At 34.8% G+C, this 25,908-nt stretch overlaps 3 non-coding genes across 3 annotated transcripts; 2 read left to right on the top strand and 1 right to left on the bottom strand.

Annotated features, from left to right (window-relative positions):
- The first annotated feature begins 23,018 nt into the window (after positions 1-23,018).
- Positions 23,019-23,105, top strand: TRNAY-GUA (transfer RNA tyrosine (anticodon GUA)). The gene is given in 2 exon segments: positions 23,019-23,055; positions 23,070-23,105. It is a non-coding gene; the product is annotated as a tRNA-Tyr (tRNA).
- A 491-nt stretch (positions 23,106-23,596) lies between these two features.
- TRNAY-GUA (transfer RNA tyrosine (anticodon GUA)) lies at positions 23,597-23,687 on the top strand. Its single transcript is given in 2 exon segments — positions 23,597-23,633; positions 23,652-23,687. It is a non-coding gene; the product is annotated as a tRNA-Tyr (tRNA).
- A 1,224-nt stretch (positions 23,688-24,911) lies between these two features.
- On the bottom strand, positions 24,912-25,004 carry TRNAY-GUA (transfer RNA tyrosine (anticodon GUA)). The gene is made up of 2 exons: positions 24,968-25,004; positions 24,912-24,947 (listed from the first exon to the last, which is right to left on the bottom strand). It is a non-coding gene; the product is annotated as a tRNA-Tyr (tRNA).
- Positions 25,005-25,908: the final 904 nt, after the last annotated feature.

Genomic DNA, 25,908 nt, shown 5'->3' with positions numbered 1-25,908 from the left:
ACTCATACCACCCGTAATACTATCTATACAGTATTCCAACTCGGCCATATTTTTGAAATAAATGTCAACAGCCCCGCGGTACGTCACGGTATGACAACATGCGATAGGGCTGCACATCTACAGTACCCATTCTAATTACATCTGTCTACTTAGAATTTCTATCTAGTTTTGTGATTGTAATTTTCTTTTATTTAGACAAACAAAATACTTTGTGAATGGAATAGGATAAAAATGCGTGTTGTTTTGTGTTAGTAGATTTAATTAAAAAAAAATATACTAAAATAATTTTGAATCTACTAATCATAATGAGTACTTAATGACCTGTTACTTTAATTTCAGGCCGATGAATTCGTGGGCAAAAGCTGGTTTAATACAATATAATTTTTATTTCAAATCAAACTGACTGAAAATGACCATTTTTGACTGTTAAAAATTTGTTTTTGACATATTTGACCGTAAATTACGGTAGTCAAATTCAATCACCTTAGTCATTTTCAACACTAGCTAGGCCATCGACGTCCGTTCGGCACATTCGTGACACCCCTAACCCTAACTTTCGGATTTCGACCGCGTCCCGAGATTTGAAATTCGAAGGAAAGCTCGCTTTTCGTCGGTTTATATGAAGTTATAATACTGTATGATATTATTACCGTGCTCATACAGCCATTGTTTTCGAATTTTTATTAGTCAGATTCCTTTTTCATTGTTCTAAAAATTTGCCAGACAAGAAATACAAAGCATAATATCTTGACTCTTAAAAACCACTTTAGGTTGTTTGGAAACCAATATTTTTGAAATAGTACAAAGTGTAATTGAACTCGTGAATAAACATGAGTGTTGTCAGACAAAAATTTAGTGGATATGAATATTACCAGCCAATCTGCAATTTTAAAAATATCCAGACCACTCGTTCGCGGAATGGATAGAGTCGCGTCACTTGACGCTGAATTAATCAATGAGTTGAACGAGTTAGTTTGCATAAACCCTTTGAAGATCCTACTTTAGTTAGAGGTGTGATATACCCAATTTGAAAAACAATTAGGTTGTATGAATTCTTTTGATACGTTGTTATGGTAAAGGGACTGATTTAATAACTGGCGCCCAACGTGGGGGAAACTGAGCACGGTTTAAAGTCTCTCATATTAAAACTGAGTTACGTTTTCATACAAAGGGATTTAATTATTCTATCATAATGGACTTGACAAATTGTACAATATAACGCCGTTTCACGTTGAATGTTAGAGCAAAAGAAGAAAACACCNAAAACATCGTTTGAATAAAACAAAACTGGCTATAAGAACAACCGTTAAAAGAAAAGGCAAAGGAGAATAAAATTTGTCGAGAAGCTGATTACAGAGTTCTAATCACTGGGCCTTCTTTATTGTACTTCTAACGACTTAACTAAGGGCACTAAAGCAATTTCAAAATGGCACCCGAATAACACGCCAATAATCGTTAGCAGCGATTGGAAAACAAAACTGTGATTATAGGGTATTATCTGGAGATCCCCTGTCCCTTACCCTCGTTTCGTCTAATGTATGTCTGTCTCATTTGTCTCGGAGGGGATGGACGAGATAGTGACATTACTTTAACGAACTTTCGATGGTCCGTTGCAGGATGGGGTTCGGAAGATCTCTGAACTAAAACCGATTAGTTTCAAAGGGATAGAAGAATTCTTTATTTAATTGCAAATTATCTTCAGTCCTACTTACTTATGAAAATGAAATAGAGCTTGGAGATTTTTAAATATTTTACTAGAATATAAAAGTCAAAGCTCTCAATTTAGTAAATTGCAAAAGTAAAATGTACTTCAATTTAGTAGATTTTTAGGTCTTCACGGGACAAGGCTAAACATTTCTTTGAATTTAGCAAACAATTCAAATTGGCTAATAATAAAAAAGAGTTGTTAAGTTCTTCAAAGGGAAACCATACTACGGAAAGAATCCTGTCAATTGCCTTGCTTTCATTCTTTAGATGATTTTGCAAGCTTTGTAAGAAAATTTCTAAGAATTTTAAATATTGTTAACGGTATTTTATTCAGTAATTTCTTGCTGAAACAAGAGGTATTTTAAGTCGGGTACTACCGAGAAATTATTTTATAAAATTAAATGTTCGAAGAATAATTTATCCATTTACCTGTCAGTAACGTATTAGGTATTTCTATAAAAATACTGAAAATATTATCGTACGAGTAAGTAAATTTTAATTCATTTAAAATGTGCATGCGGGTAGCGTATTGTCGTTCTTTACATCACAAAATTACAAACATTAATATTTTCTAGAAAACGATTGTTATCCATCCAGCCCCGTTAATGGGCCGGTGCTGTGCGCGGAAAATTTCGATTAAAACAAAATCGGGGCGCAAATCCCGCGGGTGAGGTTTATTTCATAGCAATTAGTTAGCTACAGCCGGAGGATTCGTCACGATTGAACGAGTACCCCTTTGCAATGCGGTATACACTCAACGATTCCATACTATGATGACAATATTGTGTTCATATTCATTATTCTACTAGCGCTAGTGTAACTTAGACTTAAACCTACGCTCTAGGTTTATATTTAGTACTTACTCTTGGTTTTATATCCCATCCATAGTGCATCAAGAAGTCATGGGATTAGCAGAGAGTAACAGTATTCTACATTAAAATCTATGTGATTTGATGTGCATTAAGTATCTAGGTAGTAATATACTTAACTTAGAAAACCTTAATACCTACGTCAATTTTCCGAAATTAGTTTGTCCAATAAAATTGCAATCGTCATAAGCTCTGTCTGTGTAAAGCGGACTTGCGGAAAGTAACTTTCAAACTTGCTCATACAGAGCGTCGTCAGAGTCGGCGACAAAACCGACTGCACACAATAAACAGCGCAGATAAGAGTTGCGAGGCTTTATTGTTAGGAAATACGCCACTCGCTTAGTACTGTTTTCATGAGTATCATGTACAAGATATACCTACCTACTGAAATGTTACTACCTACAACTTATAGTTGTTGCATTTTGTTAAAATAGGTATGTAAAATAGGAAAGAGGTTTTATTTAAAGCTTATTAGGTTTTTATAAAACTGTTAACAGCAGTAGATAGAACACAGATACGTAATAGTTACTGTTGAGGCCGCATATAACGTCCAAACTCTTGGCCGCGCGCCTGGCCAGTAAGAAACTTTATTTTTATTATTCGATAAATTTTAGATTGTCAATTGTTTTTCTTTTGAGACTGCTCTACGTTTTTATTTAATAGTCACGCCCCGTGCTAAAAATAAGCATATTATACGAGCATTTTAATATGTGGATATAAAAATTAAGTAAAGTTTAAGTTATGTTAAGTAGAAGAGAGATGCAAAACTATGTAGCACCTCAAGACGAAATCTTAATTGTTAATAATCAAACGCAAACGCCTTAAGGGTCCAAGTAACTCACGTATCGGCATAAGTTAAGGTTTGTTTGCACTCCAAACAGCTCAGGTTAGCGCGTTGTGTGCAGTTTTGTTTATTAACGAGACCAACATGCCTGGTTGATAAGATTACGGTTTGTCTTGCGCCTTCGTGCCTGCAGGCGGCGCGCGGGCATTTGGAGTTGAGTCCACTGTGGCATGAGCGAATCCATAGAGGTAGATGCTCTACATATTTTCTGATACAGGTATAAAATGGTAAGCTAATAAATTGATATCTCCTTTGTATGGCTTGAGACTGTGACATGGGTACACGTTACTGCAACTTCGCGCTGAAGTGAAAATTCAGAACTGTTTTTCAGGCGCTAAATTCTATGCCAATAAATTGCATTTTAATGAAATTTATAGAATAGTGAAGGGATTTTTAACGGTTTGTCCTTCTTTTTCTAAATATAGCGTTATATAGGTAATTTTAATAAAAATGCTTTGTTTTTGCAAATGCTTTAAAGTTTCTGACGCTTTACAGAAGTCTACCTTTAAAACTGTAGCTATAAAGGTAGACTTCTTTTATATATTACTTACAGTGATGATTCTAGGGTTCATCAACATTTGTTGTATCCCAAAAAAGTTTATAGGAAATAACTTTAAAATTAAATAGCAATAGAGCAGTTTCCCAGTCAATTTACTAAGAAATTTCCGTGTAGCGTGTAAGGCGCATAACTGGGTCTGACACAAATCGCCCGACTGCCTGGGATAACTGGCGGCGCCCGCTACGGACCGTCTATTAATAATTACAGTGTTACTTGGTGTTACTTTTGCATACCTACCTGCCTGAACCAATCGATGGAGTTCGTAGACGGTTACGTTATGAATACGTTACGAGACAAGTGAAAATCTACTGGTTTGATGCTCAATTGTTTTCGGCAAAGAGAATTTCCCCCACCCAGAGAGGCTAAAAGCGTTTTCATATTTTAAAAAAACCTGAAAATGTGCTAAAGCCATAAGAGCATAATACGTTACGAGACAAGAGAAAATCTATAGTTTTGATGATCAATTGTTTTAAAAAAAAAGAGTTTTCGCCACCCCGAGATGCTGAAAGTGTTTCCTTGTAAAAAATAAAGCTCTGAAAATGGACTCAAGCCATAATAGGAGCATAATACGTTATGAGACAAGAGAAAATCTACTGTTTCGATGCTCAATGTTTTCGGAAAAGAGAATTATCCTCACTCAGAGATACTGGAAGCGTTTTCATATAAAAAAACCCTGTAATTGTTGTAGAGCGGTAGTATTTAAATAGACACGTTAGTAAGACATGTTTTGTTTCCAACATAAAATACAAAAAAAAATGTTCTTTTAATGTTTTTACGGCAAAACTTTTTTGATGTTTCGTACTAGTTTCAAAATAGTTTGCATGACTAGGTCTGTGCATGCTGAATACTGAATGGATTTTAATTTTACTTTACAGTATTATTGCTTATAACCCAGATTAACATAGTCCATAATTTATGACGATCTGTAACAAACTAAATTTCACGAGGGTGAAGCCGCGGGCAAAAGCTAGTTTTTCATAAAAAATTTCATAAAACTTTTGATAATATTCTACAAAAATATCGATAGTTAAGCTTTTAGCTTCAAAGTATCAAAACAGTCATACTTGTAAAACATTGTTTATAGCGATAACATTGACGGCATAAACAAGAAGCAAAGACAGGGAGGGATTTTCGTCAAGCGGGTAGGCTTAGCCGCGCCGTGTTATCTATATGTTACTGTAAAAGCTCGAATTGCAGTAAATCCTAAGATATTCCAGTAAAACCTAAGATCTACCAATTCCTAATGGTAAATGTCCCAAAAGGTTTGCGATTCGAACTCTTACCACCATTTCGTTGGTAAATCTTAGGATTAACATTAATAGCACGGTAAATGTTGAAAAATAAAACAACNACATATAGGTAACGTCCAAACTCTTTGCCCGCGCGCCTGGCCAGTAAGAAACTTTATTTTTATTCGATACATTTCGATTGTCAATTGTTTTTCTCTTGGGACTGCGCTACGACTTTTATTTAATAGTTACGCCCCGTGCTAAAAATGGGCATATACGAACCTTTAATATGTGGATATAAAAAATATTTAAAGTTTAAGTTATGTTAAGTAGAAGAGAGATGCAAAACTACATATTATGTAGCACCTCAACACGAAATCTTAATTGTTAATAATCAAACGCAAACGCCTTAGGGTCCAAGTAACTCACGTATCGGCATAAGTTAAGGGTTGTTTGCACTCCAAACAGCTCAGGTTAGCACGCTGTGTGCAGTTTTGTTTATTAACGATACCAACATAGCTGGTTGATAAGATTTCGGTTTGTCTTGCGCCTTCGTGCCTGCAGGCGGCGCGCGGGCATTTGGAGTTGAGTCCACTGTGGCATGAGCGAATCCATAGAGGTAGATGCTCTACATATTTTCTGATACAGGTATAAAATGGTAAGTTAATTGATTGATATCTCCTTTGTATGGCTTGAGACTGTGCCTATTGAGTCTAAAAAGTATCAAACATGGATACACGTTACTGCAACTTCGCTCTGAGGTGAAAATTCAGAACTGTTTTTCAGGCGCTAAATTGTCTATGCCAATAAATTGCATTTTAATTAAATTTATAGAATAGTAAAGGGATTTTTAACGGTTTGTCCTTCTTTTTCTTAATATAGCGTTATATAGGTAATTTTAATAAAAATGCTTTGTTTTTGCAAATGCTTTAAAGATTCTGACGCTTTACAGAAGTCTACCTTTAAAACTTTAACTTTAAAGGTAGACTTCTTTTATATAACTTACAGTGATGATTCTAGATCAACATTTGTTGTATCCCAAAAAAGTTTATAGGAAATAACTTTAAAATTAAATAGCAATAGAGCAGTTTCCCAGTCAATTTACTAAGAAATTTCCGTGTAGCGTGTAAGGCGCATAACTGGGTCTGACACAAATCGCCCGACTGCCTGGGATAACTGGCGGCGCCCGCTACGGACCGTCTATTAATAATTACAGTGTTACTTTTGCATACCTACCTGCCTGAACCAATCGATGGAGTTCGTAGACGGTTACGTTATAAATCAGTTACGAGACAAGAGAAAATCTACTGTTTTGATGCTCAATTGTTTTTGGAAAAGAGGATTTTCCCCACTCAGTAAATGCTGAAAGCGTTTTCATATTTAAAAAAAAATACCTGAAAATGTGCTAAAGCCATAATAGGAGCATAATACGTAACAAGATAAGAGAAAATATATTGTTTCGATGCTTAATTGTTTTCGGAAAAAAGGATTTTTCCCACCCCGAGACGCTGATAGCGTTTTCATATTTAAAAAAACATGAAATGTGGTAGAGCGGTATTGTATCTTAATAGATAACATTACAACTAAAATAAAAATAAAGGTTTTTTAATGGTTTTATGGCAGTGTTTTTATGAGTACCTAACAGGTTTAAAATAGGTATTATATATATATTATAAATAGTCTTTAGGTCTGTTACATGCTGAAAGGCAATTTTTCATAAAACTTTTGATAATATTCTACAAAAATATCGATCGTTAAGCTTTTAGCTTCAAAGTATTAAAACAGTCATACTTGTAAAACATTGTTTATAGCGATAACATTGACGGCATAAACAAGAAGCAAAGACAGGGAGGGATTTTCGTCAAGCGGGTAGGCTTAGCCGCGCCGTGTTATCTATACAAAGTTCCGAACTCAAGCGCTCGAGGCGCGCGAAATATGAGCCCCTGAGCCCGACCCTGAGGATAGGGTGACAAAGCGAAATGTAGGACGTTAGACTTGGAAAATAGTGAGACACGTGACTTGACTAGTTAAAAGTGTATGGCTGTCATCAATAGGAGAGTTAGTACAGAAAACACTGCTTAGATGACTTACAAAATACACAATGCATCAGTTAGACTCTACTTTAATATAAATGTAGGTCAAATAGCTGACTCATGAAGATTTGAATTACATGACACAAAATATCATTTTTGATAACAAAGGAGAATCTATAATATTTTAAGAAAAACATTGGTATAGTCAAAAACAACCCAAAAACGGGTTATTCCGTATTCGACCCACGACAACTCAACCCATTTCTTCTCTCATCCCAAATTAGTATTCCTGGCTCAACCCATTACATAATTTCGTTATTCTACCCAAATGCATTCCTTACTCAACCCAAAGCAAATACATATACCAAAAATAAGTATGGATAGCAAAACAACGTTTACTGTTTTTTCAGAAATTTAATAATGATAAATACAATACTAGCATGTACATTGATTTATAATTAAATAAAAAAAAACATCACCTACATGAAAAAATGATAGATATGAATATGTTGATTAACTAAAATGTATCAAAGATTTTATTTTATTTTAAGGTAAATACATAAACAAATTAAGAGGCTGAAAACTTTTACCGCGGGATTAGCTGTCCACATGAATACTTTTATTATTTTTCTTTTGTCATCTACCTGTACAACTGTGTACCGCTTAAAAAAAAATGAAATACATTATATTATTTGAAATATTTGTACATTCATGAACGAGTGTCTAGGGAAAAAAATATACGCCATCGCTTGGTTATACTGATTTAATAAAAAATCACAGTCGTTTGATTTATAGTAGATTTATAGTGGTTTTATAGTAGATTTATAGTGGATTTATAGTAGATTCTAATTAGTCATTATTTGATTTGTGTCCTTTTGTGAAGAACGTTTTTAAAATATATTATTGTATCAGACTTCCTGCAGTTTTATGTAATAGAACGATCTTAACACAAAAGTTAACTGAGCTTAAATTTCTAAAAAATATATTTTTATTCTGATCGTACATAAAAATCTTATATTTTTTAAGTGGTTTTAAAATGGGTTGAGCTAGGAATGTTTTTGGGGTGAATAAGGAACATAAAATTTAAAATTTGTTGTGGGTATAGTGAATAAAATTGGGTTGAGTAAGGAAAAAATAATGAGTGGGTTGAGTTGTCGTGGGTCGAATACGGAATAACCCTAGGTAGGGTGGGTTTCAAAAACATATCAGACTATAAATTCTTGCAGTAAGATCCTACCTATATCAGTCTGCTTGACTAAATATAGGTACATCAGGCTTAAATATCACCTATAATGCCACAGTAAAACTTGATATGCCCTGTTGTCCGTACAAGGAACCTAAAACCTGGTCACTCTACCTGCGCTGCTTGACAATGAGATACTGACGTGGTTATGAAGGTACTTTAAAGTTGGGACGGCGCAAGGAATCTTATTACTATGCTCACATCTTGGGTTACGTGGATGTCATATTTGTAGCAAACATCTTGATTGGCTTAATTTATACTACAAAGCGCATTCATGGGACTTATGTGGGGTAGGATACTTACCTCGTTGTTTTAAATGACAAAGTAGATAGGTATATGGCAAGTAGGTACTTACAATAATTAAATGCTTTGTCTATAATATTATGTTAATTAATGGCTGGTTGCACGTATATTCGAAATTCGACTCGCACATTTAGACAAGAAAGCATGCATTTGTGTTTTTTCGGAAAACCGGTTTTAGATGATCCAAGAAAATTCATCAATGGTTGGTTACCGTACAAGTTTTTGTTTTAATAAAAATAAGCTTATAAATACTTCAACCTAAACGATCTTCCACTTAGAACTACAGCATGAATAGTTATTTTGTACCCATTAAATATCTACTAACCTTTACCGAAAAATATATCTTCTCTTAACTCTACTATTGGATCGTCAACTAAAGTAAATAAACGTTCAAAACGCAATCTTCAGTATTCATTGCACGATTGCCAAACTTCTAAGAATGGGATAAATCTCAACGAGTTCCGAGTGATAGAACGGGCCGGATCAGGGACGCGCAATTAGAGGCGATTTGTCCGATCTAATCGGGAACTTCTATCTCCAACAATTGATTGGGACTTATCGCGAACTCGGATAAATGTTTTAGAGTGTATCTCCTACTCAGATCCCTTCTATGATCTGAGATCTCCTAAATGCTGGTTTGGAAGACGACTTGGTTCTAAAAAAAGGTTTTTTTTTAATAAAAGAAGTTTAAATGTAAAAAAATAGATTAAAATTGTGTTTGTTATTATTAAAATAAACCTAATTACACGTATTGTACAAATACTTAAAGCACACAAAAGGAGGGTGGGTCTCAAAAACTCATGGGTAGGTACCTCCTGCAGACAAAAATATCACACGTTCGAATAAATCCCAAATAACGACATGTTGCGCAATTTAATTTAAAACCACCGTGAGACGGGTGCACCATGAAATAAAACCCTTAATTAATAGCGTGAAATATCCAAAATTTTACTTTAACACTACCACAGCGCGCGACAATTAAATTAATAACATCATAATACCTAAAATTAAATTTCAGCCCTTTGCCGGTAAAAGGATATCAAGTCGAGCATCGAATAAATGCGGCCATTTCTCATTTTAACCGAAGCAAAACTTAATAACCCTACTGGAAACGCAATAATTACGAACGCTCAGTGAGATTCGGGAGAAATAAATGAGCGCCATTAAGAGAGTTGCGTTTAGATATTTCATCCCCCCTGAAGAAGACGTTAGCGAAACGAAACGCCGATGCGGATTGTTCCCACGCGCTCTGTCAAAGATTAGTTTGTGTATTATTATGCCCACTTACTAAAATAAGAAAAATACAAAGCAATAATGATAGTTACGATGTGCAAATCGTGGTGCAAAAGTCACGCAGAACGCTAGGTAATTAATGTAAAAGGGAATTAATTCAACCGAATTTAATCAAAATAATTCATAATTCAGAAATTCATTATTGGATTGCAGTAATTTATTAACATATTTGATTATTACTTAACTATCATTACCGGGTAGCGACTCTACTGATTATCACAAGCCTACTTGTGCAGTGCCCAATGAAATTGTTTGAATTCTAGTAATTGACTGAAAAGGTTTCATAACACTCTTTTATAACTCACTCAAAACAGAGGAACAATTTTATTAAGATATTTAAGCAAAACAGATGTTTTTTTTTTCAAAATAATGCAGAGATGATGTGGCAGAGCGTAAGAAATCATTGCGGAAATCCTTCAGGGAGGTAGTTATTCAGCAATAGTAAACGTCATTTGGCTGAAACGATCAAGTTGAAAAAGTCCTTTCTCTACCTGTTTATTCTTTGACCAACGAGCACCTGACAAATTATCGACGCTCAGAGGCAATCCTCGCGTTTGTTTTTGTTGAAATGTGGGTGTTTTTGTGGCGGGACTAATGCTAGATGTAATTGTCCATACGTTACCTTGTGTGGAGGGTAATGAGCCCGTCGCGCGCAGAGCTCTACCCGATGAATTATTATAATATGTATTACTACCTATGTAAAGAGAGTGCTGAAATAGAGATAGATATTTAGAAAAATAAAAAATGTAAGAGGCTTTATTTAGTGTTGTATACAATACCGTTTTAGTCAATGAATACTTTGCCACTTTTTAATTGAGTCCTATATTTTTATGTTATGACCACCATAGCTTTATATTAATTCCAAAAGTTTTACGACTAGTTATCTTAAATGGGTTATAATACTAACTAGTTATAATAAATTGTAAAATAGCTACATCGGTAAAAGTGACAGTCGCAAATCTATTCTATTATACCTACATACCTACAGTATTTAAGTTTTACTCGATTTTAAGAAAAATGCTTTAGAGACGATAATAAAAATAGAGTCATCATTGACCTTATATTAAAATACCCGCATACAACCAAACCGTAAAAACTAGGCACGTGCCCACTTCGGAACAACACAGAGTGTTTATTTTTGTTCCTCCGGTTTCATATACCAAAAACTGCACGTAGAAATATTTGGTGCCAGCGGGTTCAATTAAAGCGCGCACGTAACAGTAGCCCGGCTAATTGTTGATTGATTTGAGGCAGCCAACGCACCGGCTGAAAAAGAAAATAATGCGCATAGACAAATATAGAGGCTTTGAAGGGGCTCCGGTGACGGTGTTGTTAGTTTGATCATTGGAAGTTCACAGGTGAAATAGAAAATCACGGATGAAAATCCAGTCCCCAGGTTTTATTTTATAAATCACAATGTCAGAAAAAATACTTATTGTGGTTTAGGCTGAACTGTTTTCCTATCTTCTATCGTGAAATATCCAAACTTTTTACTGGTAATTGATACTTAGGAGCTTATTTAAAAATTCTAATAATTTTAATTTTAACACTTGAAATTTTCATTCACTGCCTTACAGGTTACTGTAATTTGAAGCAAAAGTAGTTTTTTATCTAAATAAAATTTCAAAGAGTTCAATTATTAGTGATTAAAGTGTAAATAAAGTGTCCATAAAGAAGACCCAATATCTAACAATAGAACACATTTTATTCAGAGGACTGGCAAGATAAATAGCTGAAAAAAAAAAAAAAGATTTTTGAAATTGGAATTCTCGAACATATTTAAATAAATACAAAATGCAGATGCTAGGGTTGGGTGCGTCCTGCGGCAGCCCAGACACGACCTGTTTGTCACGCAAACAACGACTCGCACTATTCACGCTCCTATACGATTTTATTCGCACCGTAGTGATGGGACGAATGTCGAGAGAAAAAAACAAATTATTGTATTTTATCGAAGAAGTTATATCTAGTGGGTTTTACAAACTCTAAACATGGAAAATTGATTTTCCTAAATAAGAAAAAGTGGTGATGTTTTGAATCTGTAGTGTTAAAACAGAAATTTAATAGTACTAATTTTAAGTGTATTGGGGGGAAGAATTAACAAAGCGCTTTTTTAAATTGTTTTCCCTTAAAATTACTAAGTGACTTCTCGTCTTACAATTAATCTGCGATCATTGATTTTATTATTAACTTAGAAAAGGTATCTTTTATTATCTTACCGTGATCAAATGGTGCACTCTTAAGGCTCATATTGGTGTTTTATGGTTTCGATTGGGCGATGATGATGTTCTTAGATGATCTGTAAAAAATAAAAAGTTTATTATGTATTAGGCAACTCAGATAGTACCTATAGTAGGTACATAGAATATTGTTTGCTTGTTAGTAGGGAATATTTGCCTCAAAAAATATCGATAAAGATCATGCAGTCATTTCACCACCACATTCCGTGCCTATAAAGAGGCGTAGAAGCGTTTGATACTCGATCGCGCTCCCGTTCGCATAGAGAATTTCTTTTTTTCAGGCCCTTAAAATGACAAGCATATTAACGTCTGTAGACAATGTGACGTTTGATTTCGATTAAGTTGCAATCACTTCTAAGTTTCTTATAATCTGTAGAAGCATTTTATGTTAGCGAAATTAAATTGTTTTAAATTGATATAGTTAATAATGTAGATAAATTAGCATTTTTCTTTAAACATAAACAGCTAGGTACTCTCACAAACTAGGGGCATCTAGTCAACTTCATAGTCGAATATCGAACATCCAAATATATAAAATGTAAACAAAAAACCTAAATGTTTACTTACTAACTTTGCGTAATTCAGTAGCTCCAGGCCCAAAATATGCGTAGTTATCAGGGTGCATATAAAAAATGCGCAGTGATTTGGTTATTCTGTAGGCTTCTTTGCTATACCACGTTCCGCCTACACGTCACACATCATAGTGTAGCGGAGCACAGGAAGTGGGTGTAAACTAAATTATTCAAAACAGCACGCTACGTGTTTATGATACTGCGGAAAATCCTGAAAAAATGTGTGAAATATCCTGAAATTGAGTTTGTTGTTATGAAACATCTTGTTAGTTTCCCTTTTTTCCCCTCCCTTGGATATTAGTTTAGTAACTGACTTTATAAAAAACAAGAATATTTAGTTTGAATAGCACTTAACATTTAAATATTGGGTGACAAGGTGCAATTTACCTATTAAGCTTGAACTTCTAAAATACGTAATGTTATACATACCTACCTTATAATAAAAATTACACCCTAGTTGAACTCTGGCTTAAATTGTCATTTAGTATGGAGATGTCATTTTTATCCAGGGTTCATCCTAGGCGTAACTTTTTATTAATAAGGGGGTAAGTGTTAAATGTTTGATGTTTTAAATATTATTATTGTTAAAATTAAGATAATAGTATCTATATGTAGCTACAATCAGAATTCTACGTTAACTTTTGATACAGTCTCATAAAATGTTTTATGAGTACTTATTCGCTCAAAATAAACATAAGTACTTGAAAATATTTTTAATGAAATAAGATAATAATTTCGTAAATAACAATTAAAAATACTAAAATTAACGCGTACAACGTCACAGACAAAAAGTTTCCGCGCCAAAACAAAAGACGCTAGCCCCGATAAGGCGTATTACACACGGGCGACAATCCCGAACTCAGCGGCCGTAACATTTTACAGCGGCAATAGACGCAGCAAGCCGCGAGATAGCACCCCCGCGGACAATTAAAGGGAAGATAAACCCGACCGAGTACTCCACTCCTTTACTTTGATAACAGTGTGATCTTGTCGCTCGCTAACAATGATTTTGGTTTACAATTGCTTTTTATTAGCTTTAAAATAGAGCCGGTTTCAGCATTTTCTTATTACAGTGAAAAGTAAAGATTATAGAAAACCTTTTTGAGCACCACATTTTCAGATTTTAGTATACAAAATTGTTGCAACAGAAAGCATTATTTACTTATGAAAGTAAATCAAGCCCAAATTGTAGTGTATCATTTATAAATTTCACTTTAAACAGGGGCTGCACTAAAACACCTTTTTAGAATGTCAGCTATCGTTACAAAGGGTATTGGTTAAACTTTAATCGTAAGTATTCATTTCAAGCTCAAAATATTTTTTAAACGGAGCGTTTCGTTTTAATTTTTCGTAGCACGTCATTGGAGAGGCCAATTATGGCGTGTAATTATCGTTCTGACTTGCAACACTGAAATGCAACCAACTGACCGGAAATTATAGTTTTCATTCTGTTCCCGACCTCTTTGTCGCAACGTTGTTTTACCACTAGATTTAAAAATATACCAAAAAGGTCATTTAAAACTTGCCTTTGGGTTTGTGAGACCAAATTTTTATGCTTTGGTTATATTTTTCAGTATATCCTACATGAAACTACTACATATTATATCCTACTCGGTCGAAACGTCAGGCAAATACAAGTACTAATATTTCAATGTTACCTATCCGCGTATCGCGTTAAAACCTGTATAAATTAATCCTACATGAAATTTAAAAGGTAGAAAAGCTTCAAGACGTTTCCTTAAAGCTACAGACTGGCATTTGGATATTGTGCAATAAATATTGAAAAAGGTACATTAACAATATACCTATTATATTAACAAAGCTTCAGATTTTCATAAAATTTTCAATAAAAAAAATACTATTGAGTTTTATTACTGAACATTTGAAATAAGATGTAAACCTTACTAAACATTTACGCGAAGACTTTTGGGTCTACGATTCAAACAGATTTAAAATTATATTTTACGCTTTAGATAAGGGTTAAATTCGGATCAAGCTGGAATGGCGCTCCCAAGTGGTCCCAATTTGTCCTCAACAAAGAAGACTATTAAATCAATTACCTCGAATCCGGCAATCTACATGAGCGACCGCTAATAACGCTAATTCCGCCATTGTTCGAGTGATAAAATTTTATCAAACATTGTCTGGGCGATTCCCCTTCGGCCAAATGGGCAGGGTCCAATAAGCGCGTGATAATACGCATTACGATACGATGATTTCAGCGCTGAATTTTAATGGTATGGGAAATCAGAGGTGTTTTAACGATTTGTGTTAAAGATTTTTTCATTATAGTACGACAAAAAAAAACGTTTCAGATAGTATGTCAGATGACAGTACATTTTAAGTTAAACTTGATGCATCATAAGTGGTTGCATAGGTGCCATTCTGCAACAAAAATAATCTGATTGCTTCCCTAAAATAAACTGATAATACTGGAAATCATTGGGAGAGACCTATTTTCAGCAGTGAACGTCCTGTGGTTAAAATGATGTTGATGATATGATGAAAAGGTAAGGGAAGGGGGAAGAGAAAATCCTCGAAATTAACCAAATAAACAAGACAACTTATATCATTTTAGTTTATTGTTAAATGGGCAAAAATAGCGAAGCTTTCTACTTTTGTCAGTGTATGAGTAAAGCTATACTTAATGCGTCAAAGCGTATCCAGTAATTAAATAAAATCCTCAAACAACACATCGTTAGCAATATCCGAAGTGAAATGTGCACCCATTTGAAAAATGTAACACAATTAAGGGAAGACGCCAAGCGGCAAATCCGAAAAGCGGTTGTTTTCCTTCGGTTTTCCTAATGGCTGATTCTCACTTCACGTAGACGGTTGACACGCGTTTCCGATAGAATAGCTTCATTTGAAAGTAAAGGGTACGGGCGGGTCAATGACTGTGAACACTTGTGACACAAATTGTTGAGAATGTGACGGGTTAATTAATCAATAAGCGGTATACTTTTGTTTTTAATTTTGCAATCAAGTTTAGGGTTTGTTTTGTAAGTAAATATTTTGAGGTTAGGAATTATTTAATAATCCGAATAATAAACTGAACAGTCGAGAGTCAGNAGAGTCGGACGTTTCTATTTTACAAATTAATTACCCAGATTGAAACAGGTTTCACATGCCTCTTTATTATACATGTCATTCTATTAATTAAATACTATTCAGTTAAAAAACACCGATATAAATAAATTAATTAACCTTTTCCACAAACACCCAAACATTTCCATTCTATAAATATTTTAGTTTAAAAATATTTTCCGACTTTCATAGAGCAATACTCGATAAAATTAATCGTGATAAGCTTGGAAAAGCAGTGAACATGGAACGCTTTATGAAAAAAGTTTTATGATAAAATAGCATTCCCCACTAGTAGGCAGGCGGCCAATGACTTTGATATTTGGTCGGTATTAATTAAAAATTATAAAGCTTCCCTCCGCCCGCAGCATTGTTCGCCCCACAAAGCATTTATCGCGGAAAAAGATAAATATGAGAGACTCAGGTAATTGCGAACGCTTTATTGAGCTGTTGTTTGACTTCAACGGCTTTATTGTATCCTGTTTTATTTGTGAAAGGAACAGTTAGTGATGTGATTTTTGTGTTTTTCGTCGGTACACGTACTTAATATGGCTTTATTGGTACGGCTTTGATTACAAGGGGTGCTTGTATGTTAATTTATTTCATGTTTGGAGACATTTTTATCAACTTACATGCCATTTTATAGATCAAGTATGTACTTACATTTTATTAGACCGGTAGAAATTACTACCAGTTACAAAACGCGAAGTAGGTACTCGTAAATGTGATGTTGAGGTTATTTTTGTTTCTTACACAAAAATCACCTCCCATTTCTTCATTATCCTTCGTCCCAAGAGCAAATATTTCCGAAGAGTCATACCCAGTAGGGTGGTCCTTATTTTTCGACTTTTGAATTCTCCCCGGGGCACTTTCTCATTCGATTATATACCTCTAAATATGAAATTAGCTTTTTTTGNAAGGACCACCCTAATACCCAGGGTAAAAGGTTGATGATTTTCCGCAATAATACCTGGGGAGCAGGTAATTATGATTGAGCACAAAACGGATAAAAATAATGCGCGCGTTGTTTCAAGGTAATTACGCTTTGTGGCCGCGGTGAGACGCAAGTCACACCGCTATTTCAGATTTACACTGAAGGCTTTGTTTGTAAAGGATTCTCAAGTTTATGAGTAGTCCCCTAGGATTATATTTTAACAAGGTTTTTTTTATAAAGATAAAATATAACTTCAAATAAATTAGACGTAGGTGAAATTTAATATGATTGTGTGTGTAATTTAATAATCTCCTGCAGAAAGTTCATGGTATTGAATGTTTAAGATTCAAGAGCATAACAAGATTTGGAGACAAATTCCAGTTAAAATAATTCATTATGATATCAGCTAAACCAGAATAACTTCTGCTTTTTTATGTCGCTTTCAAAACCTCCATTGAACATCGAGTCTCTTGAGAGATATAATTTCTGGTCTTCTAATTCAGAAATAATGTATTTGCAACATTATTTCATTATTTTCAGGGGTCTATTTGTAAGTCAGACTATAAGACACATTTTGTGTTTTAATATAAGCTTTTGTATTTATAAATATTTTTTTCGGTACCTACGTATAAGCTGGTATGGCTAGCACGAGCAGTTCAAGACGATGCCGATGCGAGGGCATATTTTGAAGCGTATCGAAACTTTGCCAAAAGCCGCTTAAAAATCTAAGCCGCTCTACCTACGACTTTTTCCTAGTTCTATTTCTCTATTTCTCTTTAAATAGTTTTATTTCAAGTGGTGCTCTAGCAACTAAGCTTATCCAAATATATTCAGCCAGCAATATCTCAGGTGGAATTTGTCAAATTGAATTAACATCCCCCGTTAACGTGAGGTGCGATTATGAATATTAATACGTCGCCGACGCCTCAGGTTAGCGGTGAGCCTAATGCGCGCAGACAAACGCCGGGTTACGTTAACGTGCTGTTATCTTAACTACGGCAGAGATGATTAGCATTACTGTCTGCTTCAGTTTGAAGTAATATCGTATTCTAACTTTTTGGTAAGTATTTAAGAGTAGGCGCACACCGTTGATTTTTCGTCGGCCGATAGTTTAGTCGGGCTGTTGATCAGTATGGGCATGTATGGGAGTGCGCACACTACACCGATTTTGATTTCTCCGATTCTTCATACAATTTGAAATCGGGCACAACTATCGGCCAACTAAAAATCAACGGTGTGCGCCTACTCTTATCGACAATAACTACGAGTTGACAGATACTTGCGGATAGGTAAATTATGCTTAACGTATTCGTGTAGGTAAGTACCTTTAAGAAAAAGTCACAATAATATGACATTGCCGAGCTTAGTGCTGAGGACCACCAAAAAAATCTTCGGCAATCTTTTAACACTGACTTTTAGTTTACAATAATGATACATTTTAAGAACTCAACAAGACCTTGGCACCAAATCAGAACATAATTTAAGCAATTTTATTCCAAACGACGTTCCTGACTGACTTTATTAATTGACCGCCAAAAAAGCCTTCCAAACAATTTGCCCGTTATAATGTAAATTCGCGAACGAAGTTTACACGCCACTAATTCAAGCTGATTTAAGCCTCGCTTCGATCCTCATTGCTGCCGGGATAAAGCCATAATTAAGGGCCTTCGCGATCGATTAAGTTAAGCCGAGTTTAAACAGAAGCTAACTCCAGTAGAAAGGACTACTCCGCCGTGAAATGGTATTAGGTTTTCGCGCGTTTTATACACTGGCGCGCAGAGGTGGATTTGGTTATTTTCTAAACCGGATCGGATCTTAATGAAACTGACTCAAATCTATGTATATGTGATTTATAATGATTATTGGAAAACATAGTAAATTATTTTAATAATTAACTTGATAGTATTAATCAAATTCGTTGGGGCAGAAAAGTTCTCTCTTCAGAAAAGGACGTCATTTGGCCGAAACGAACGATTCACCAATCGGGTACTAGTTATTGTTTCTTTTTTTCTACTAATAGTTAAATAGGTTTACTTTAATTCTACTCTTTCTATAAAGTTGTTACTTATCTCATTTTTGTCCTGAAATGGTTGAAGGGCAATGCATTTGGGCTGTAAACATACCTATAAGTTTCCTGCAAAGGGCTATTAATATAAAAATCAAGAACTTTCACAATAAATAATTTTGAATTTGAATTTGATTTAACTTTAAATTCGGAAACTTCCGAATCAAACCGCAAGTTCAAGTAATTATCCTGATTATTTGAAGTTTGATATTTTTGATATTTTTTGAAGTTATATTTGAATTACACAGTGACTTGCCAGCTAACTCCGGCCCTGGTTTCCGAACGAGAGCCGCTAAGAAAGGAGGACGGGCGTCGAATTAATGGGAGATTGACTTAATTACACCGTCGTAAATTAGCGAAGTATTTTTGATTGATACGATTTGAAAGGCTTTGTTCTCTTTACTTGGCCCGTGACTGGACAGAAAACAATATTAAAACAGATTATAAATTATGTAATTAGTGAAGTTCTGATAAAAACTGCCTACCTACTATTTATGAAAATCACACGTAGTTTGGAGCAATATAAAATTGGTGTATTTAAATGTGCCTGATACATGAATTCAAAATATGTTTGATAGTTAGATCGAGCAAAGTTAATAATTCAATTCAAAAGGTAGGGTACTATGCTATTATTCCCATTCAATGCTGAATCTAGGCTTTAAAATTTAATTAGGTTCAAAGCATAAACCAAATACCTACCTGACATAGCCAAACAAGCACTATTGTCAAGTCATATTTTAGTAAACCACTATCCAACAAAGCAATTAATTAAGCGCCCTTAACACCGCCACGCTAACAAAAATCCGTTTCATGTCGAGGGGCAGTTTGAAATTACTGTAATAATTAAATCAGGCATTCTTTCCAACTTTGCCATTAATATTTTAGTGGAGGCTTTGACAGGGCAATTCCGTCTCAAGTACCTCTACCCTTCTGTTTATGTTAAAAGGTGGGAGGTAGGGGTGTGTGCCATGTCGATACGATTATTGTTATTGGCAGCCATTTTCATTTATTATTAGGAATTCTTTGCTGTTATTTTTTTAAGATTATGATTATTTCACGTTTTCACGGTCGGATTTATCGTGAAAAGCTGGTTTATGATATTTTAAGTTTTCACGTAAATGAAAGCCGTGAAGTCGATTAAAAAGTTAAGAATAGCCTTGGAGTAATTAATTTCCTTGACCTTTATTATTTAAAGTTTCCTTTCTTTAATAGTACCTAAAGAATGATTATTTTACGTTTAGATACATGTCGTGTTTATATTAGCCAGTTTTATTCGACGTAGAGTTAGTCAAATAAGTAAAAAATATTTCAAAATTTATTTATTTTTTACACAGAAGTATCTTTTTAAATGGAATTCAACTCGACTTTAGGAGAAGAAGAAGAACTATCGACATCACGTAGCACCCCTAAATCTTCTGTTGCGTGACGCTTACCTTAGGGCATTATGAATCGGCGGCGTAAATGTTGTACGAAATGTCAGTTTGACCTTATGCTAAGTGTTGGGCGGCCCTGAATTATTTGACAAGCCGCGTTTGATCTATGAGGCGTGCCCTTTCATATGATTGCTGTCAATTCCGCGTTAATATTTCACGGAATGGCATCCGCGTGGTATTTGAAATGTCGCCGAAAGGGTTAAGTGATTTTCGTGAATCGTGACATGACTGTTCCTGGTAACTGTTGGGTTAAATTCCTGCAACAACAGCCAAAGGTTTAGTAGTAACAGATATTGCAATTCAACGTAATCTGAATTACGTTGAAATGTGAAAAATTCTTGTAGGTACTTTTCAGAGTAGAATACGGAGAAACTAGGAGTAACACCCATTTAGTTACGTTTGTTTGAAATACTGTCTAAATTACACCTACCTAGTTATTTAGTCGTGATTAATGTGAATTGTCCTAATATAAGTTAGATACCATTGGGGGAGGCCTATGTTCAGCAGTAGACTGTGGCTGAAATGATGATGATGATGAAGTTAGTTGCCAGGCTGTATATATTCGAAGCGATACCTACTTTTTATACTTTGAAGACTCAAAACAAGACGAGATGGAAACTATATTGCCGATTCCCGTTTAGTAGCTAAATTACTGTGTTACACAAAAACGCTAAGGAATAATTTTGTTAGACGACAGCATAGTCTTATGTTAATAAAGAGTCTGTTTAAAACATCATCAAGCCACGACTGGGGTATGCAAAATATACCCGAGTGAAACGCGCAGGTGTTTGTAATGTCTTATTCAAATTCGGGAAACGAAGTAATAATAAAAGTTGTCCTAATCACACAATATTAAGTAGGATAAGTTCTCAACATGGTGTACCTACTGGTTGTTTAGTTATATACCTAATGATACATGATTGATATGTATAATCATTAGGTACTTAACTAAAAAAAAGAATGATAATAATATCTTCGTGCACATGTGAAACATTGTTAAACAAATAAAATAAAATAAAAGTAGGTAATCGGACTCTACACATTTATGATTACGGGTCTTAGTTGTCATGAAATATTGAATACGGTTTGGAATACAAGCGCGTGACTAATTACTTTCGAAATCAAATGGTAATCTTTGAGTCGATTGATTTCAGAAATGAGTACGTACAGTGACGTCACACTGTTGGTATTTTCCAAGTGTACTTATGAAGTTATGACACACAATAAGCTGTTTTAGTCTTTGAGCGTAACTTATAACTTAAGGGTTATAATACAATTTGCCTGGTCAAAAAAGTACATCAATTAACTAAAGGTCGTTATTATTGTCTTCCATCGATTTTTATGAACTCTATGGAGTATTTGTATTTCAAGGAAGCTCGTGTATTTTTAAATAATTATTTTTACGTGCTATGTCTCAGCCCCAGCAAAATAGTTCGAGAAATTGTTGTAAGGGCTGTTCCACAAGGGTGGCCGCAACGGAAGCGATACCGCTGCCCGAGACATTTTCTATTCAAATTACCGGCGCACGGTCATTTCCATTCCTGTGTAAACACTGCTTTATCTCTTTCCAGTTTTACATCACTGGTTTTGTTCAAGATGAGTGAATAAGTAAAAGGGCAAACTCGGCAATGTATTGTCAATGGAAATCGATGGTCATTGTTGCCACAGTTGTGTGGTATACGATTGTCTAAGCAGTAGACGACACGTCAGACGGCTTCCGGACTATACAAATGTATGCAAAGGAAACGGCACGGGTTTGTTTAAACGTTTGCATTGAAATAGTTGGTGAATGTGGGATGAGGTCGCTTAATGCGATAAGATGTAGATAAAAGTTTCACCTTTGCTATCTTTTCGCTTATCGGTGCGTCTTGTTTTAGTTGTATTTTGTGTTTTGACTTGGTCGTAACTATGAGTACAAAATATAAACTATAACTTGATTAGTACTTGCTATTAGACTTTTTATAAAGATCTATGAATGGTGCATATCAGGCAAGCAAACTTTGTAACGTCTGTCAGATGGTACGCGCACTGATATGTGAAATGTAAATATTGAAGTCAATGTACTTAGTAATAAGTAGTAAGGGAAACTACCTATACAAAATATGAGTTACCAATATTTTTCCTCCAACCCCAACGTAAACAAAGGTAGGAACTGTACCATCTTACTAATATTATAAATGCGAAAGTAACTCTGTCTGTCTTGCTTTCACGCCTAAACCACTGAACCGATTTTGATGAAATTTGGCATAGAGATAGTTTGAGTCCCGGGAAGGGACATAGGATACCTAGTTTTTATCCCGGTTTTTTAAACAGGGACGCGCGCGATAAAGTTTTTCTGTGGCAGACAAAATTCTACGCGTGCGGAAAGCTAGTAGTTTATAAATGACATGATCTTAATCACGCAATTAAGAAGTTGAAATGATAATTACTTTTGAATGCAAATTATCAAACTTGACCTTATAAGTCAAGTAAAAAGGCTCAAAATTGCAACATTACAGCAAAGGTATTGCATAACTTTGATATGTGACTTGAAACTAGAGCAAGAGCAAGCCTTTCACTTGCTCTTAGCGAGAGTCGAATGTGCGAAGTCTTATGGCCGCCATACGTATGCCTTCGATAGCTCAGTTGGTAGAGCGGTGGACTGTAGTTGGTATAATGGTCATCCATAGGTCGCTGGTTCAAATCCGGCTCGAAGGAATCTTTTGGTGCTTAACTTTTTGTTTATTCAACAAGTGGACAGCTTGAAGTAGGTATCCATGTAACTTCTAAATGTGTGACCACCCTACTTTCTCCATATTTTTTGTTTTGTGTAATATACAAACAATTATTTACTACGTTTGTTTGTTTAATTTGTAATTACTTAAATTAAAATGCAATAACACGTTGTATTCAATGATCTCAAGCTTGATTTTGGTGTGTTAAATTATAAAGCACGAGTAAATTATAAAATATGTAACACAATAAGATAGTACGATATTTTGTACCGGGAGTAATATTAAGAGTCGGTCTCAAATTGCAGTGTTGATGGTATCATCTATATAAACCAGTTATAACTATGTCGAATTAAATCAGAACAACGCTGCAACGTAACCATAGACGTAACATTGCATTAGCATTAGTGACGCGCACATTAGTGATTTTGCATTACCAATGCAATGCAGCACTTGTTTTCGCCCGCCCCTCATATACCTTCGATAGCTCAGTTGGTAGAGCGGTGGACTGTAGATGGCAAGCTAAATGGACATCCATAGGTCGCTGGTTCAAATCCGGCTCGAAGGAAAATTTTTTGCAACAATTATTGGGCAACACTTCAGTCACAAGACTGTGTGCATTTTTAAACTATTTTAGGGTGTGTTGTTAGAGTTTTAAAATAAAATGTTGTCTTTTGCGTCTTAACTCGTAGTATGCATTACTACAAAATAATCGGGGCGTCACGATAAAAATTTTATTCCATTTAAATTTAAAACTTTACGGTCGGTACGCAAGGATACAATGTAAATATTTGTGTATCAAACTCGTAGGTACGCTTTACCCTTCAAATAGTAGATAAAAGAATATTTAACAAAAGTTGGGATAGTGCATACAATACAAGAAAGACGAATTGCATACTAATGCACCGCAGGTAGCAACAATAGAAATATCCTACGCCTGCGTCGGGGCGCATGCGGCCATTTCTATATTTAAAAATCCCATTTAGCGCTCGGTACTTATAAATTGTACCTTATAGCTATACAGGGTGGAATTTTGTAATGCCACCTGAAGAGAAAGTACTCTTAATACTGTAGATATAAAATTTCAAAGAAAACATTCCTTTATTTTTGAAAAGAAAGAGAACTGCATTCAAATATTTCCGATTTTTTTTCGAAAATTCACCTCCTTACCATATATTTTTCTATAGATAATGAAAAGAATTTAAGATTTCATGATTTTCCTTTCATTTGATTTTAAATCAAGTTTGTTAGAGAAATTTCACCCTAACAATCGATGCAATAAAAATACAGGATGTAATTTTTAGCAGATTTTAGTTGGTTTAATTCCCGGGTGTGGCAAGCAAATTTTTGGAAATCTTTGAATGCAAGTTCTATGTTTTATCAAAAATAAAATAATGTTTTCTTTGAGTAAAATTTTCTATCTACAGTATTTCCCTCCAGGTACCATTACAAAATTCCACCCTGTATAGCTGAAAGAAAACGTCTTTACTAGGTACTCGGTGAAAATAAATTACATCTATGATGGATATCTGAAAATCCTAAAAAAACCAACTTAATTTAGATTGTAAAGGGATACATGGCTGGCACAGTTTTTCAGAAACATTTCACGTTCGGAAATGCTTTCTGTATTTAATCGAATTATTATCGAACACTTAGCGGAAATAATTTTGAGAAACAAAACACAAGCGAAAAGATTGCCCCAATAATAATTTGGGTTCTCTATAAAATGGCTTGTACATTTTAAATGTGGTAAGTGTCAAATTGCATGTCATTTGTTTGCAAATCAAAAAGTTCCTTCGAGCCGGATTTGAACCAGCGACCTATGGATACCCATTATCATATTTACAACTACAGTCCACCGCTCTACCAACTGAGCTATCGAAGGGTTGGTAACGAAAGTGAATTTGTGCGCCGCATAGCGTTGGGTGTGCAAAATTCTGACGTAAGAAATACGTCACAAGTGTTACAAAACAACACGGCCATGGTTTTGATGCAACGGAGCCGCGGGCTTGCATGGACGACTTTTACTTAGCCCTATCACCAGTTTTAATCTAACTCTATCAGTTAGGGGCATAATGTTGCCTTGAGTATCCAATACCGATATTCAGATAAGTCATGGATCAATTTCGGCGGTCTTATTCTTCTCCTACTCCGAGAGAAAAAGTGGTTTAGATTTATATTAAAACATTTTAATAGAGTGAAGTACATACTTCACTCTCATTCTTACCTATAACTAACTTTTTACATAAGGTATGAATTGTAATTTTTATTATACAACTGACTGTTCGTTTTCCTCAATAAAATAAAATAAAACAAAATAACATCGAAGCTCTAGACATGCATCTCACATGATGGAAAATGATGATCAAGCTCCTGCTGGGATTCTCAGTCACATAGGGACTGGCTATCTTACCTCCAATTGCTGAAACGTCTTTATCACGCGCGAATTTCTTATTCGAACAAAAACCATTTTTTAACAACTTATGCTAGTAATATTTATGGTGGGTTTACATTGCTTACTTTAAAAAGAATTATTCCCCTTGAAGCCTTTCATCCCCTATTTCACTCTCTTCAAGTTTTATTTCTGCAACAAAAAGTAGCTTTATTCTCCAAGGTCAAATCTAAGTTTCTCTATGTCAAAATTAATCAAAATACGGCTACGGTGTAAAAATCTAACATATAGACAGAGTTACTTTCACTTGATAACATGAGTGAGTAGGATTTCTACCACTTACTTTTGCTCTTGGTGAGGCAATAAGTGCGTAAGTGGTTTGTAGAGTAAACGTCAT

The sequence above is a fragment of the Ostrinia furnacalis genome, unplaced genomic scaffold (genome assembly GCF_004193835.3).
Source record: "Ostrinia furnacalis isolate ACB-3 unplaced genomic scaffold, ASM419383v2 OfSCF7556, whole genome shotgun sequence".
In the NCBI taxonomy this organism is placed as follows: domain Eukaryota; kingdom Metazoa; phylum Arthropoda; class Insecta; order Lepidoptera; family Crambidae; genus Ostrinia; species Ostrinia furnacalis.
The sequence above is the reverse complement of the archived record's forward strand: the minus strand, read 5'-3'. Positions and strand labels throughout refer to the sequence as shown.